The sequence below is a fragment of the Canis lupus genome, chromosome 2 (genome assembly GCF_011100685.1).
Source record: "Canis lupus familiaris isolate Mischka breed German Shepherd chromosome 2, alternate assembly UU_Cfam_GSD_1.0, whole genome shotgun sequence".
NCBI lineage: Eukaryota > Metazoa > Chordata > Mammalia > Carnivora > Canidae > Canis > Canis lupus.
In genome coordinates, this window is record NC_049223.1 from 23,776,053 (window position 1) to 23,793,438 (window position 17,386).

The 17,386-nt window shown below is 42.5% G+C and overlaps 1 protein-coding gene and 1 long non-coding RNA gene across 7 annotated transcripts in view; one reads left to right on the top strand and one right to left on the bottom strand.

The window, feature by feature from the left end:
• LOC102152333 overlaps nucleotides 1-17,386 on the bottom strand; it is a 104,378-nt gene that overhangs the window by 14,463 nt on the left and 72,529 nt on the right. For 3 of the 6 annotated variants that reach the window (XR_005355305.1, XR_005355310.1, XR_005355307.1), the window contains exons 1-2: nucleotides 2,883-3,105; nucleotides 316-2,429 (exon numbers count right to left, since the gene is read on the bottom strand). The exons of 1 other annotated variant lie outside the window; for it this stretch is intronic. This is a non-coding gene — a long non-coding RNA (uncharacterized LOC102152333). Of the gene's footprint in view, nucleotides 1-315; nucleotides 2,430-2,882; nucleotides 3,106-17,386 lie in introns of those variants that run through there. 2 more of the 6 variants (XR_005355309.1, XR_005355306.1) reach the window with 2 other exon arrangements.
• Nucleotides 3,590-17,386, top strand: part of USP6NL (USP6 N-terminal like) — a 169,500-nt gene continuing 155,703 nt past the window's right edge. Inside the window, exon 1 of the mRNA XM_038530140.1 lies at nucleotides 3,590-3,633. The gene's annotated coding sequence lies outside the window, so the exon portion shown is untranslated. The remainder of the gene's footprint in view (nucleotides 3,634-17,386) is intronic.

Genomic DNA, 17,386 nt, shown 5'->3' on the forward strand with positions numbered 1-17,386 from the left:
CCAATAAATAAGCAAGATAACTCCAGATAGTTTTAAGTAATGAACTGTGATCACAACACCTTTCATAAAGTTTTATGTGGCTCCCATTTCTTATACAAACTTTCCTAACTGCATCAGTAACTTCTCCTTTTAACCAAAGGAAAACTTTTTCATATAAGCAGTGTGGACGTCCTTGTTGGTTATCCATTGCTTTTTCACTTATACCACGTGCACAGATATTGATCAGTGTGTCTTTCTTCCCAACGGGGAAGAACAATTATATGTAGTGTCATTGGAAGTGACTTTCCTAACCAACGAAGAGCATTGGTTCCTTACGAAATTTCCGAAAGTACTGCTGCTATTGAGGATGAAAACGTGCACAGAACTTTCCACAGCTTTATTACCACCGTCTTCGCTCTCCTCTCTGCTGCATCTTCCCCAGGAGCTATCTGCTTACCCGTATTAAAAAAAATGGAATGGATCAAATAGCCATGGATTCACATTTCGAATTCTCAATTTACAGGACACTCAGAGGACCTACACTTTGATCCACCTTCTCTAGATGACAGTGAAGGATGGATGATTTGGAGGATTATTTTTTCTCTATGTTCTTACGTTCTCAGCTCAAATTGTACTTCTGGCTTTAGTAACTATAGCATCCTATGGGTAGCGGGGAGAGGTTTAAACATGCACTCTTTGTCAACATTTTAAGTATTTCCATTACCACAGCTCATAGCTTTTGCAAAAATGACATACAAATGTCCACCTACCTTATTCCATTATAGTATATGAGATGTAGTTCTAAACCTTTGGTATACGTGAAACATTTTATTGGTAACACAAACTTACTCCGTAGGACTTTTGACTTTTTGGTGCTTTATTGATATCAAGCTTTTACCCTTTGTATTTTAATATCTGGCAATTCACATTGGAGTGAATATAAAAATGGAATGAATTTAATATAAATACAATTACTGAGGGATCAATCAGCAAAATAGTGCCTTGTGGTTCAAACCCATTTATTGCCATAAGTAAGTTTTTAATGGAATCAAGGCACTTTCATCCTATTATATATTGTCTACAGTTGCCTTCATGTTTACTATGTTTCCCCTTTAAGAAAAAGTTTGCCCATCCCCAATTTAGAGGAAAAATGATTCTATCTTTATTTCCATGATAATCACTGACACAAGTTCTATGTTTATCGTATGCTGCAGATAAGTGAATTTGCATGCCTACCCCAGAGTGAAGCCCTACACTGGGGATATAGACAGAAATCTGTGTTTGCCATTTAACAATACCTCCAAGATGCTTAAAAATACAAAAATTATGGCAAGCCCCTGAAGTTATACCTAAGAACAAATACTGGTTTTATACTGAAGTGACATAACTCACTGGTGACGCTTGGATTTGGGGGAAAATGTGGGGACTTTGGAGCTTTAACTGTACTATAGAGTCAGAGGACTATCACTGAAGCATAAAATTGAATCAGTGTTACTCATCATTAGGTCCAAAATAAAGTTTTAAAAGATTACCCATATAAGTTATGGAAAAAATGTATCTGAAATTTCCACTTTATTTTGCCAAATAAGCCTGTGGCCAGGGTTGTTCATTCCAAAATCCCATTAACTCCTTCACTAGTGACTTGGGGGTTCCTGTTAATGATGTTTGCAGTGATGTCCCTTGAGTAACATCATCTGTGGTTCCCAACGACTCCTTAAATGTTGAGCGCTCAGCCACAAACATGGCCATTTAATTCAATAAAATATTGAGGGCCTACTATGTGCAAAGCAAACTGCTGGTCCAGCTGGGCTACACAGCTGTAGGAGTGAGGGCTCTTGCCTTTCAGATATTCAAATATCTCGGGGCACCTGGGTGGCTCAGTGGTTGAGCATCTGCCTTTGGCTCAGGCCGTGATCCCGGGGTCCTGGAATCGAGTCTGCTCCCCGTGGGGAGCCTGCTTCTCCCTCTGCCTATGTCTCTGCCTCTCTGTGTCTCTCATGAATAAATAAATTCTCCAAAAAAAAAAAAAAAAAAAAAAAAAGAAAGAAATACAGATGTCTCAATCTGGGTCATTGTTAATTGGGGCATTCCAGAAGTTCTGGAGAAGTGTTTGGGTGTTGGGAAAGTTTCCCATGTCCTGCCAACTCTTGATCTGTTTTTCACTCCAATTCATATATCCGTTTTGGATCGGGCTTATTAAACACTAGCCTTTGCAAATCTGGTTTAAATGGATAAGCAAAGGGAAGTATTATTTTAAAGGGTGTATGTGCAAATAAGACCAGTTGTGAGCTACAAGGAGCCTTGGAGATCCATCTAAGACCAAGTGTTAGGCACAGTGAGCGAAGTCTGCATCCTTCAGCAGAGACTGTGGTCCCACTTCCTCTGTCCATCATCTCTCTGCCTCCATATTGCACGCAGCAACCCAGTTTTTTGGTGTCCGTTTTCACCAGCTGGAACAAAAAGAAAATAACAACAGCGCAGTTGCCAACTTTACTAATTCTAGTTCCTGGAATCAAGGACAGGAAGCCTTTGTTATTTGCACACCCTAAGTCTTCTAGCTCCTATTGAATAAATCATTAACTGTCAGCTAATTACAGCGTCGGAAAGTTTGCATCACTCATCTTTTTTTTTTTTTTTTTTTTAAATGGCACCTCTTAATAGAAGACTCTGGAGACTGAAACTCTTGACAGTTTCCATGATATAAAAAAAGAAAGCTGACCTAGAGAAAGATGGGACAAAAAAGACGAACATTTGGGGGAATTTTAGGCGGCAGTTGGGATCTGAAACAGTAGCCTATTTAAAGTCGTGCTGATTTGAACACTTGGAAGTCCCTGAAAGATTTTCAGAAATGTGAATTCTCTTAGGAGCAACGCCGTTCGATTGAACGGATGATCATTTTGCACCTGTTAAACGACCCAGCCCTTGCTTGCGGCGGGTGACGACCCTTAGGAGGCAGGTACGACCACTAGCAGGACTCCTTACAGGTGAGGAAACTGAGTCACGCGGCGGGGGCGCTCGGGGGGCGAGAAGGTCCAAGCCCCGGCAGCCAGGCAGATGCGCCCGGAACGAAACCTGCGGAGAGGTGGCTGCAGAGGTGGCGCCGGGGCCGCGGCTCCGCTGACCTCACCCCCCGCGGCGGCCGGAGCGGGCGGGCCCCGCGCGGCGCCCGCAAGCCGGGCTGCTGGTTCGCGGGCGGCAGGGCCGGCCGGGCGCGCGCGGGCGGGCGTCTTCCCGCGGCGGCCGCCGGGGTCCTCGCGGAGGCGGGAACGCGGCGCCGGCGCGCACGTGCCGCCGGGAAGGGGCCGCGGGGGCCGCGCCAAGATGGCGGCGGCCGCGGCCGCATCGCCGACGGTTGGCGGCGGCCCGTGAGGCGGGCGGGGCCGGCGGCGCGGAGGCGGGGTCCCGGGCGAGCCGCCCTGGGAGGCGGGGGCCGTTTCCATAGCGGCGGCAGGAGGTGTCGCGCCGGGGAACTTCCTGGTTCCCGGGCTCGGCTGCGCCGGGATCCTCTTGGAAGGGAAACAATGGGGCGGAGGGCACTGCGGTAGCCGCCGCCGCCGCCGCCGCGCCGGGACCCGCTCGGCTGCCCCGACCCCGCGCTCGGCCCCCTCCCGCCGCCGCCGCCGCCGCCGCCGCCGCCGCCGGGACCGTCCCGAGGTAACTTCGTTTTTCTCCTCTCCCCGCGCAGGGGGCCGCCGCCCGCCGGGCTGCGGGGTTCCCCGCGGGCAGCCGCTCGGCTTGGCCCCGCGGAGCCGGACGCCGCCATTCCCGGCCCCGGGGGAGGGGGACGGGGACGGGGACGGGGACGGGGACGGGGACGGAGCGGGCTCGGGGGCCGCGTGCGGAGCCGTCCCGGGCCCCCCCTCCGCCCCCCGGAACCCGGGCCGCGGGGCTCCGCGGGAGTGATCGGCAGGCTGCGGGCGCTGGGCGCCGGGCGGGGGGCGCCGGGCGGGGGGCGGGGGGCGCCGGGGTCGCCGGGCCCTGGGGGAGGGGCGCCCTCCCCTCCAGCCCCGCCCCTCCACGCCCCGCCCCCTCCCGGGGGACGCGTCTCCCTCTGCAAGTTTCCCTCGCGTCCTGCGCAGCCCCCAAGTGGGGCAGGACCCAGGCCGCCTCCGTCCCTTTAAGTAACATCATTGCCCTTCGGTGCCCGGCGGGCTGGGGCTGGGGGTGGGGGTGGGGGTGGGGGGGAACTTGGTTTCGACCGGGCTTGGAGGGAGGGACGGGGACGGGGTGGAGGAGGGACCCGGGAGCCTGGAGAGCCGGCGCGCCGCCGCGAAGTTTGCAAAGTAGTCGGCGGCTCACAGCCCGCGCGGCGGGGCGGCCGGGGCCGGGGCCGGGGCCGGGGTCGGGGCCGGGGTCGGGGCCGGGGCCGGGGCCGGGGCCGGGGCCGGCTGCGCGCAGGTGCTGCATGCCGCGGAATTGGAGGAGTCTGCGAATCCACATTTTTTTTTTTGATTTATTTATTTATTAATATTTATTTATTTATTCATGAGAGACACACACAGAGAGAGAGGCAGAGACACAGGCAGAGGGAGAGGCAGGCTCCACGCTGGGAGCCCGACGTGGGACTGGATCCCGGGTCCCCAGGGTCACGCCCCGGGATGAAGGCGGCGCTCAACCGCTGAGCCACCCGGGCTGCCCTGAATCCACATTTCTAGACGTTTGGAAGCCACTTCTAGAAGTCGGGGATGACTTCTCCCCGCCACACACACCCTTTCCCCCGCATTTTAATCCACAGTTGCTTTTTAGTTGGTAGACTTTAATAGGAGTGAAATGTGTCTCCCTCCTGGGCCTGGGGAAGGATGTTTGAGGCATTATTTTATTCTCCAGTCGTGGGGAATAATATGACCCAAATGGGGAAGGGGGAAAAAAAAAACAACACAACAACAAAAAGTGGGGACAGGATCTTAAATATTTTGCTTGCTGGAAGAAGGCGATTTTAATCCCACATTAATCCATCTGTAAATGGAGTTAAGTCTCTGGGCTACAAACGTATTACTTCGTAGCTCAGGAAAGTTGGGCGGAACCTCAGAGATCATCGTGGCCAGTCCCTCAGGTGTTGTCGCATCTCCTGGAAGTTCTATTAGGAGGAAGTCGGGATACTTTTTTCTTTGGTGAAGTTATTTTATTTGTTTTTTTAAAGGTTTTATTTGTTTATTCGTGACACACACAGAGAGAGAGAGAGAGAGAGGCAGAGACACAGGAGGAGGGAGAGGCAGGCTCCATGCAGGGAGCCCAAGGGGGGACTCCATCCTGGGACCTGGGTCACACCCCGGGCTAAAGGCAGGCGCCAAACCACTGGGCCACCCGGGGCTGCCCTGTGAAGTCATTTTAATCAGAATTAAGCCAGCATCAATCGAACAGTGCGAACAGTGCTTATTTGCTTTTCTCACTCTGTCAGGCCCTAAAGTCAAAAAGATTTGAGTTTGGCGTTTTGGATGGTAAAGTTGGCAAACAGACTTTGTATTTACTTAAAATAGATGCTGAATCCTGTATTGTAGTCTCCACAGGCCATTGAAATATGTCAAAACACAGAAGGAAAAAAATTGTGCTAATAAAGGTATGAATGAATTTTTAAAAGAAAACAGGTAGCCTGAGTTAATAACAGAAATTCCTTTTTGATTATGTAAAGAATTAGTGAGGCGTCACAAAGGCGTTTGAAGAAGCATCATTCGCCAAACATTAAGAATTTGGGGCCTGCATCTCGGCGTTGGTGCCTACTTACTGTTTTTACCTGTCAGACTCCCTGGTGTACTTGTTTCTGAAAAGGCCCATTACCAGTTACAACCGTCTGTTGACATGAGGTATGTCCTGCCACTGGTTATGCAAGCCAGTAAGTGGAAGTGTCAGCTTTGCCACCATCAGTCAATTGGCTGGTCATCCTCAGTGTTTTGGGGACCCAAGACAATTCCTGGCGTGGTGGATTCAATCTGGGCCTCCAGTGTCAAGCAGAGATTGCACTGGTCCAGCATGGCCACTGTGAGTACATTTGTCTCAAGTTCCTGTTATTTCTGTAGCCTGTGAAGGTGGTTGAAAAAAAGAGGCCAGTAAATTAAAGTTAGTGGCAAGCTGAAAACAAAATCAACTTTGGTGAAAATGTGCTAGGTGTGTTAAGGCAGTCTGAAGCTGGGAGAAGAAGACTTTGCCACCGTCCTGAAAGTTTGGGAGTTGCAACTTCAGTTAGAAAGAGGCTGGTGATGACTTTTTTGGGTTATGTTTGCAATTTCACTTTTAACCATTCTTGTTTTGTTTTAGTGCAATGTTATTATCGACAATATGCTGACCATTTATTACCAGAAAGTTATAGTTTGTCCCTGAAGGGGTGATTTTTGAATCACCCTGAAGGGTGATTTTTGAAAGGCATATTGCCTTTAGATGCGATTCACTTGTATTTAGAGTCTCTCTCTCTCTTTTTTTTTTCCCCATTAAGAAAATATCTCAGGGATACCTGGGTGGCTCAGCGGTTGAGCATCTGCCCTTGGCTGGGTGTGATCCCGGGGTCCTGGGATCTAGCCCCACATCGGGCACCCCGCAGGGAACCTGCTTCTCCCTCTGCCTGTGTCTCTGCCTCTCTCTCTCTCTCTCTCTGTCTTTCATGAATCAATAAATAAAGTCTTAAAAAAATAAAGCATCTCATTTTTACAGTGGAACTCAGTGTAAACACAATATTAATTTGAATGAAATCTGTCTTCTACCACATTTCATTATAGTACATGGGGGGTCAGAACACGGGATTTAGAGTTGCAAACACTTGGATTCTTAACTGGTCTATGTCATTTCCAGGCTATATCACATCATGTAAATAACTTCATTTTTTAAAGCCTTGTTTCTTTGTAAAATTGAGCAGAGGGTGGGGACACCATAAATTCAGATTTGTTTGTTCATTCAGCAAGTCTTTCTGGAGTGCCTTCTGTGTACCTCCTGACCTCATGCTAGGTACCTTGTTTTCAACAACAGGGGGGATAAGTCCTTTGAAGTAGAGTATAGGGAGCTATAAAAACGATGACTAGGGAACCTAACCCGACCTGGGGGTGGTGGGACAGGCTTTCCTGAGGAAGGGACTCGTAAGACCTGAAGGATGAGGAGGAGATGGTAGGTGAGGAGGGGAGGGGAGGGGAGGGGAGGGGGTGGAACACTGTGAGGGTAAGAGAAGAGCCTGCACACAGGGCCTGAAGAGTCTCCTGGAGGCTGGATAAGGATGCTTGTGTATGACTTAGTTCCCTACACGACTTGTCAGCAGCCACTGTTCACTGTGTAGAGAGCAGGCTCCTGGCACTATGCTCCAGTCACCTGAACGAAGGGCTCAGCTTGTTCCACAGCCTTAATGGAGAGAGGGAGTCAGGTTAGTTGCCTCTAGCCCTAGTAGACCTGGAAATGACTCTATGCTTCGGTGTCTAGTTTTGTAACTCTGGCACTGTTCACTTGTGAGTCTGTATCTAAAAGACTGGAATTAAATGTTAAATTAGATTTTTAAAAAAAATTTCTTTACAGAAGTACTGTATGACACAAACATAGCATTTTGATTTAATGTCGATAGCTTTGTGTCTTTGGAAGAGCCTAGGCCATCTTACTTAAAATATCAGCTTCTCCCCAAAATAACAAATACTGATTTAAGTGGCAGGTAGTTTCATTTGCCTATAGGACTCTGGAGTTCCTTTTTTTTTTTTTTTTTTTTTTAAGATTTTATTTATTCATGAGAGATACAGAGAGAGGCAGGCTCCATGCAGGGAGCCCGATGCGGGACTCGATCCGAGGTCTCCAGAATCACCCCCTGGGCCGAAGGTGGCGCTAAACTGCTGAGCCACCCAGGCAGCCCTGAGGCTGGAGTTTCATATCTTGTTTGCTTAGGTGTTTTTGGTTCTACATAGATATTTAATGATTCTCTGATAGAGGGGCGTGTTGTACCTGTGTCTTGCTGATATTGGTTTGAGTGTAGAAAAAGTTGTAATTTTATTCTGGAATCTTCCTTTGACTAAATTAACAAGTGAATTAAATTTTAAGTATTAATGTTTTTTTTGAGAATTAAGTGAAAGAATATTCTTAAGTTTCTTAATATATTTCAGTAAATTTATGTAAGTCGGTAGTGGCAAATTAATACTGTATTATGGAATTATTGCAGTATTCATAAGCTAGTTGGCTTCCTGGGCTTTTTGTTCCTGCTTATTTTTATTTGGTTTTGGACATTTTAATGCTTGTTAGCAGACCTGTGGTAAAATACACAAAGAGAAGGTGAAATAAGATTTTGAAAAGTCCGTCACAATGGGGAAAAAAACCTGAATAGATGTGGTTAAAATTTATAAAAGTTAGGTATGTGTGCATTTGCTAGATCTACGTATTTTGCTTATGAATTATAAAAATGAACTGGCATACAATAATATTAATATTAGTGTTTAAAAATTTATGTATTAAAAGATTTTACTTATTTATTCATGAGACACAGAGAGAGAGAGAGAGAGAGGCAGAGACACAGGCAGAGGGAGAAGCAGGCTCCACGCAGGAAGCCTGATGTGGGACTCCATCCCAGGACCCCAGGATCACGCCCTGGGCCAAAGGCAGGCGCTAAACTGGGGAGCCACGTAAGGATCCACCTAGTGATTAAAAATGTAAAAAAATCTGTCTTACCTGTTTTTCATGTTTCTTTTTTCTCGTAGCTTTGTTTTAGATTGTCTTATTTATTTATTCATTTAGAGGAGGGAGGGTTGAGAGAATGTACATGCACTCAGTGGGAGGGTGGGGCAGAGGGAGAGGGACAGAGAATCCCAAGCAGATTCCACACTCAGTGTAGAACCAGATGTGGGGGTTGATCATGACCTGAGATCATGACCTGAGCTGAAATCAAGAGTCAGATGCTTAGCCGACTGAGGCACGCAGGTACCCCTGGATTGTCTTTTTAAAAATGGTTATCTCATTTACTTCTTCTTCTTCTTTTTTTTTTTTAATTAGTGTGGGCTATGTATTCCTTTGCCATTCCTTTGGTGTTGGCCTAAGAAATTCTAATATGTTTTCTCAGCTTATCAGAGTGTTATATTAACGGAGACTTCCAGTCCTTTTTTCAAGAGAATGAAACTTTTTGAAAACATTTAAAAACATTTCATTTTCTTTCTTATTTTTTTTTCAAAGATTTTATTTATTCATTAGAGAGAGAGAGAGAGAGAAAGAGATGGAGCAAGAGACCACGTGTGCACAAGCCAGGGGGAAAGGCAGAGAGAGGAGCAGGCTCCCCCTGAGCTGAAAGCCCCATGCCGGGCTTGATTCTAGGACCCCAGGATCATGGTCTGAGCTGAAGGCAGATGCTTAATTGACTGAGCTACCCAGACACTCCTTCTTCTTTTTTTTAACTTACTTCATTGTTACCATGTTTTAAAATGCATAAATGTTTTAAACTCCAAAGATAGATTTCTGTTGTTTCTGTTATTATTCAACTAGACTTAGTGCATTTTCTTTTCCTTTGTTCCTTCTTGTGTTACTGACCTAACAACTGAAATAATTTTCCTTCCATCTGAAGAATATCCTTTAGTATTTTCTTTAGAGTAGATATTATTGACACATTTTCAAACTTTTTGAGAATGTTTTTATTTCACCTGCATTCTGGAAAGATACATTTTGCTAGACATAGAATTCTAGGGATAGATTCATATATACATATAATTAGATACTAGTCCTTTGGAGAAGAGATTATTCTCTAGCATTTGGCTTTGTTTCTATTGGCCAGTCAGTTATAGTTTATCATTTCTTTATTGGTAAGTTGTTCTTTCTCAGGCTATTTTTGAGATTTTTTTGGTCTTTGGATTTCAGATAGTCTTCCTCCTTTTCTTGCTTGGGGTATATACCTTTTGATGCTGTGTCTGGATGTCTTTCATCAGTTTTGAATAGTTCTCAGCCATCATTTCATCAAGTATTGCTTCTTCCCCATTCTCTTGCTTCCTCTTTCTGGGGCTTTAGTTCCATGGTGTCAAGGAACTCCTCTGTTTATTTCGCTTGTCTCCTGTATTTTCCACCTTTATTCAAACTGAGGTTTTTTTTTTTTTTTTTTTTTTTTTTTTTTTTGTGTGTGTTTGTTTTTTTGAGTCTATCTATGCAATGACTGGTTTAGTTTCCTTCTGTGTTCTCTCTTCCAGGATTCAGCTTTTTGGGGTCTTATTCTAAAGCAAGGGATGGCTCCTTTGGTGGATCTTGTACTCTGACATTTTGTCTTCCTACTTTCCTAGCCTGCCTACATGCAGTTTTTTGATTAGGCAGGCATTTCCAGGGGGCAAGAGACCCCAGGGTGCTGTGCTCCTCTCTGTCCTCTTGGACTACTGTGCCTAGTAGTTCCTTATTACCTTGTTAGCTCTTTGATTACTACCCTCTCCTGCGTTTTCATTAAGGTATAATATACATATAATAATGTGCACCAATCTTAAATGTATAACCTGAAGAATTTTTATGAATGTAACTAAATATGTAATCATATCCAGTTCAAGATGTAGAACATTTTTGCCACCCCAGAAGACCTTGTCACACCCCTTCCCCATCTATATCTTCCTTTCCTGATGCAGGTTGCAATTACTTGGTTTTCTGTCAACAGTTTTGCAGTTTTTAGTTTTCTTTTCAAAATAGTATCATACGGTATGTTTTACTCCCGTGTGTCTGATCTGGCTTGTTTTGTTCAACATTGTATAGTATCAGTGAAATTCAGCTGTGTTGTTGCACATAGCAGTAGTGTTTCTTGTAGTTACTGTACTTGTAGTTACTGTAGCACCTAAAAAATTGCCTAGCAACTCAGTGACTTAAACAGTGACAACATATATTTTCTGCACAACACTGTAATTTGTGCAATGCTTGTCTTAGCTTCATTTGGTTTCAAGTAGGGCTGTTTGAAGGCTCGGCCTAAAAGTGTTTGAAGGTTTACTCACATGTCTGCTGGTTGATGACGGAACACCTAAATGTGGCCTGACTGTGCTTAATAGTACGGTGGCAGTGTTCCAAGGGCTAGTGTCCTGCACCCACAGGCAGTGGGGAGTGGAGTGGGGTGGAGAGCCCATGGGCCAGACAGACACTAGATTGCCTCTTATGACTTGGCTTTGAAACTTAATGCAATTTTCCTTCCATTGTATTCTGCTCTTTGAAGCAGTTATGAGCCTGCCGAGGTTTAAAGAGAGGGGAAATGGACTCTACCTCTTGATGGGGGGAGTTGAGGTTCTGGAAGAGCTTGTGAGACCAGAAGTATTGTAGGCACCATTATTGGAAAATACAGTGTGCTATAGTAGTAGCCTCATATACAGATCTATCACAGTTTGGTTATCCATTCTACTTTTAATGGCATTTGCATCATTTCCAATTTTGGACTACTATAATAAATCTGCTACAAACATTCTTACATGTGTATTTTGTCGGATATGCACTTCCTTCTTTTGGAAGTATTCCTGGGTATGGTGCTGTTGGTAGATATAATTTAGCTTCAGGAGTTAACTATCAGTTTTTCAAAGCGGTTGCACCAGTTTATATCCTCTGATATTTTTAAGAATTAAAAAAAATATACATTTGTCTAACTTTTTAATTGCAAGAGGGTTGGTGTGTTTGTTGGAAATGTAGGTCCTTTGTCTTATCTTTTGTGTAACTAACTGTGTTTTGCTTTCCCAGCCAGATGCTTAATTATTGGAAAATAGGGATGAGATAGAATAGTCTGATTGTGAAGTAACAGTAGTAGTAATTTCTTTTTAAAGATTTATTTATTTATCCATGAGAGACACACAGAGAGAAGCAGGCTCCCCATTGGGGGTCTGATGTGGGACTCGATCCCAGGACTCCAGGACCCTGACGTCAAGCCAAAGGCAGACTCAACCACTTGAGCCACCCATCGCCAGTAGTAGTAGTAGTAGTAATTTTTAAAGAAGTATTTTAGAATATGTATTAAAGTGAGTGCTAAATAGAGTTACCATTAACAGACCATCTGCATTAATTGCGGAAGTCAGATTTCTGAAATTTCCTTTTACAACTCGCTTTTCGGAAATACTGAGCCCTGTCCCTCAATTTCTGGCACATTTTGCTTTTGAATCAGTGCTGTATCATGAATTTGAATTCTAAGCTCATTCACCAGACTTGCTTGGGAAATCTTTTTCAATTGAAATAACTTTTTCCTATAAAGTTGATAGTTTGCCGTCGTGAAGGATTGCCAGAAGAATGTCATCTCGGTTCTCCCCTCAGACTCAGGGTTACTTTTGATTCCTTCACTATTAATAGTCATTTTAACTTTCTTCCATATGTCCTTTGATTCTCATCCCCCTTCCTTTTTTAACCAATATTTTAGAACAGTTTGTTTTAGCTCATACCTCCTTTTCTGTGGTAATTTATTGATTGATGCTACTAATAATAATGCTTAGGAAGTTAGAAATCTCTTAGTTACTCATTGAGTTAAGATTAGTTTTTAGGTCGTAAAATCTTACAGTGCTAAAAAGAGAACTTAAAAGTCTTTTCAACTTGGGGTGCCTGAGTGGCTTAGGTGGTTAAGCGTCCGTCCGACTCTTAATTTTGGCTGGGGTTGTACTCTCAGGGTTGTGAGATCAAGCCCTGTGTCAAGCTGCATGCTTAGCGTGGAATCTGCTCGAGTCTCTCTCTTCCCTCTATTCCTCCCCCACCACCCAGTTTGCTAGTCTGTGCACAATCTCCCAAATAAATGCAATCTTAAAAAATATCATTTCAGCTTATTTATTTAAAAATAAGACCCCAAAAAAGCTGAACCAGTACTAGTATATATGAGATATTTAGTTTAGTAAAGCATTTTTTCATGCATAATCCCTTGACAATCATGAGTGGTAGGTAGCTTAGAAATTTTAACTCTCATTTTACAGATGAAGAAACAGAATCTCAGAGCAATGAAATGACTTGATCTAAAGTCCTAGAGCTGGTTAATGGGAGAGCTGTACCTCTTGCTTCTAGGACTTGTATGGTGAGTGATTTTCTTGCAAGGCTCACAATCTACTGAATTCCAATTTTATGGACTACATGAATTTTCCTCTCTTCAATGCTATGTATTTACATTTTATGGCCCATAAATTTACTCATTTTCATTCAGTACAGGGTCTTTGCATAAGCTGAAGCTCTTCACTCTCATTTCCCTTATAGTACTTTTTGTCCTGGATATGTTTTGTTAGTGGCAAGATGGCAGATTTATCTTGATTTTTTTTTTTTTTTTTAATCTCAACCCCCTTGGGATGGTTTTGCATATTGTCTAGCTGAATAAGTATTTATTGAATGGATGGATGGATTCTTGTGTTTAGAATCTAACTAGAGATAGTCTGGAATTGTTAGCTGACTTTTTAAATGATACTAGGCCTCTGAAAATCAGATATATTGTATCCTTCATTTTAGCTTTTATCTGTAGAGCTCAGGCATTATGTGCAGTTCTGATAGTATGTATCAAGTGCATTAGGCAAATAACAACATGTGAACAAATTATGAGCTGCCTTTGAAAGGCTCTGTAACTAAGAAGTTTGGGAAAGGACATTTGTTTTTCTAAATACCTAGAGGTTGACCTGTTTACCGGTGTATGGCTACTAGAATTTGGTAAGTCCTTCTGGAAACCTAACTCAAATTCTACCTGCAGAAGAGGAAATTAGACCTCATTCTTATCTGATGCTTCGTTAACATACACGTGTAAACAAAACAAAGAAATCAAATGATTTCACATTTTACCCATCTCATTCTCTGATCCTATTAGCAGGAAGTATGTTGTTGATTTAGTGAACAGGATAAACAAACCTTTCATTCTAGCAATGATAGAAAATCTGCCTTATTTCTCTTGAGCTGGGAAAATATTTAAACCTTTTCAAATTTAACATTGTGTTTCAGGGGATATACATTGCAGAAAGAGCATTTTTTGTAGAATGCCCAAGAATTGGGAAAGTACAGTGGAGAGACTTTTCTGCATCAATGAATAATGACTTTAATATTAACTTGAAGTTATTTATCTGAATGAGAAGATATTACCTAGGAATGTGCCTCGACATATGTATATATTTGAGCTAATGAATTATGAGTCTGAATTAAAAAAAAAAAAAAGATACGAGAATTACTGTGATATAAGTTCCACAGGGAGAGGATCTTTGCTTTGTTCTTGGCTGTGTCTCCAAGAGCCTAAAACACTGCCTGGCTCATAAGAGCTGCTCAGTAAATATTTATTGAATGCAAAGTAAATTTGTGTATTGTTTATCTGTTTTAAACTTAAAAACCTAACATTAGTCATTTAAAGTTTGGTTTATAACCCTTTGGGAAATAAATTTAAATTGATTGAGGTATCTTTTCTGACAATTCTTGCTGACTGTGGGACAGTTGCATAAAGTACATTGTGGAACACTCATTCATTCCCTGTCATTAAATTTTCTTGAGACATTTAAAAATGGATATATGAGAGTCCATTACATGTACGTTAATAACAGTTCATTTAGTCCATCCATCATCATCATCATTATTATTATTATTATTATTTTTTAAAGACACTATGAGAAAGCACAAGCAGGGGGAGCAGCAGAGGGAGAGGGAAAAGCAGACTGACTCCCTTCTGAACCTATGCAGGGCTCAATTCCACCTGGGATGATGACCAGAGTAGAAGGCAGACAATCGACTGAGCCACCCAGGTGCCTCAGTCCATCCCTTATTATTGGACATTTAAGTTGTTTATATATTTTTTTCTGTTACAAATAATGCTTCACTGAAGGAAATTTTCTTAAGCTCTTTCTTGGGATGGCAGTTCAACACATAGCAGTGTTGCAGAACAAGATCTAGGAATTTCTACTAGAAAATGAACTTGGATTGTACAACTTGGAGAGTGAGATGAGAAGCTTTAGTGATCAGAAGGCTGAGTTCAGACAGTAACAAGTAACAACTCTTTGCTGCTTTTAGTGTGGGTAATGTATAATCATCAGTCTTTGCACATGGAAAGCTCTCTTGTAATTTGTAGTGGAGCTGCCTGTCACTTGGTATTGTCTTTTACTTTTAAAGAATGAATGAGTCACTACAACTCTTTCTGCCTCTTAATTATAGTTTAAAGATTATAAGTGCATTTAACTCCTTTATATAGGTGGGTACACATGTTACTTTTATTTATAATTATTATACTTCTGATTTTATTGGAACATTTTTGCTTTTTCATATTAAAATATCATAAAATATTACATTAATACCAAAAGCTATGTGTGATGTGTGTTGCCTAAGGTCTAATGTAATAGTGTCCATCCTATTGCCTCCTTCAATTTAAGCAATAGAACATTATCAGTACTCCCTTGGATCACATCTTCCTGCTTCTCCTCTATTCCACTGCTTGTCCCTAGGTATCCAGCAGCCTCAACTTTAAGGTCTACCATTCTTTTACTTTTCTGTATAGTTACATTATATGTGTGTATGTCCCTAAAAAACCTATTATTAATTTTATTTATTTTGGAAATTTCTGTAAATGATATCAGTATGTGTGTATGTTCACAGATTTAGTGAGTGAAGTTTTTTAGTAAAACTGAAACTCACAAACTTAATTCCCATTAAAAGTTAATGTTCTGGGCAGCCCTGGTGGCTCAGTGGTTTAGCGCTGCCTTCAGCCCAGGGCCTGATCCTGGAGACCCAGGATCGAGTCCCACGTTGGGCTCACTCCGTGGAGCCTGCTACTCCCTCTGCCTGTGTCTCTGCCTCTCTCTCTCTCTCCTTCTCTCAGGAATAAATAAATAAAATATTAAAAAAAATAAAGTTAATGTTCTTATTCTCTGTATCAGCCATCTCTTGCAGTAATAATGCCATGTAACAAACCACTGCAAAATTTTAGTGGTGTAAAATAGACATCTATTTATTTCTAGCTCATGAGTTTGGCAGTCTCTGATGGGTTTGGGTGGGTTTGTCCATAAGCTGTGGGTTGGGCTCAGTTATGTGCTAGGTGCCAGTACTTTAGCTCTCCTTCGCCCTCCCCCCCCCGTTTCCTGATTTAGAAATCATACTCTAATATTTGTTTGCATTTACTCAGTTTTTTTTTTTTCCCTTCACCATGCTTTCCTGTATTTCAGACCTTCTCTTTGGCATCATTTTCCTACTTTGTGACTACAGTTTTGGAAGCTTCCTTTTATTTTTTTTTTTAAAGTCTTTATTTATTTATTCATAAGAGACACAGAGAAAGGCAGAGACACAGGCAGAGGGAGAAGCAGGCGCCATGTAGGGAGCCTGATGTGGGACTCCATCCCGGGTCCCCAGGATCACACCCTGGGCTGAAGGCAGCGCTAAACCGCTGAGCCACCCGGGCCTGCCCATGGAAGCTTCCTGAGTGAGGATCTGTTAACTGTATATTCCCTCAGTTTGTCTGTAATTTTCATTATTTTGTCATTTTTCTTGAAAAGATAGTTTAGCTGAGTTGAGCATATAGTTATATAGTTACCAGTTTCTCCCTCTTAGAACTTGGAAGGTATTATTCTAGTGTTTTCTGACCTCTGTTGTTGCAGTTGATAAATCAAGTGTGAAGTCTAATTGTTGCTTTGTAAGTGACCTGCTTTTATTTTTATTTTTAGTTGCTTTTAAGAACTCTTTGTCTTTGATGTTTCACAGTTTCACTATGGTATCTCTAGGTGTCAGTTTCCATTTTATTTATACTTTTTGGAATTTGCTGAACATGAGTCTGTACATTAGTATCTTTCATCAAATCAGGAAAATTCTTAGTTCTTTTCTCCGCAGATTGTCTCTCCCTCATTCTTAATTTTCTCTTTTTAAAACGCCAATGAGATAAACATATTAGATGTTTTAATATAGTTTTTGTGTCTCTTAATCGTCTTTTATATAGTTTTTATCTTTCTTTGTGCATTCTGGAAAACTTCAGATCCTATCATATGGTTCCAGGGACACCTGGCTGGCTCAGTTGGGAGGGCATGTGACTCTTGGTCTCCATGTTGTGGGTTCGAGCCCCACATTAGATGTAGAGATTACTAAAAAAATAAACTTAAAAAAAAGTTATCAGATCTATCATCTGGTTCATTAATTCTTTCTTTAGAATTTGCTGCTTTGCTGAACTTGTCTATTGAGGTTTAATTTTAGTTATCCTATTTTTCACCTGATTCTTTTCCAAATCTGTTGCCTTCTGTTTTGCTCATATTTTCCATTTCCTATTGTATTTTGAAACATTACTGTTCTTTGTAACATCTTTGTGATTAATTTACTTCTGTTGAATCTTGCTTATGCATAGTTTTTGAAGTTTGAGCTAATTTTTATTGTAACTGTGTCTGTGGAAATGGATGTGAGACCTGGCTTAAGAGTACTTTCTCCTGGAGGGAATTCGCAGTTGAGGACACTGTCACACTAGGGTGACTTGATTTCTAGGCTTGAGAGTTTTATAACATACAAATGTATGGATTTGAACTTGAAACCTGTGTGAAGGTTGATTTTGGTTCAGGATGATTTCTAGTGA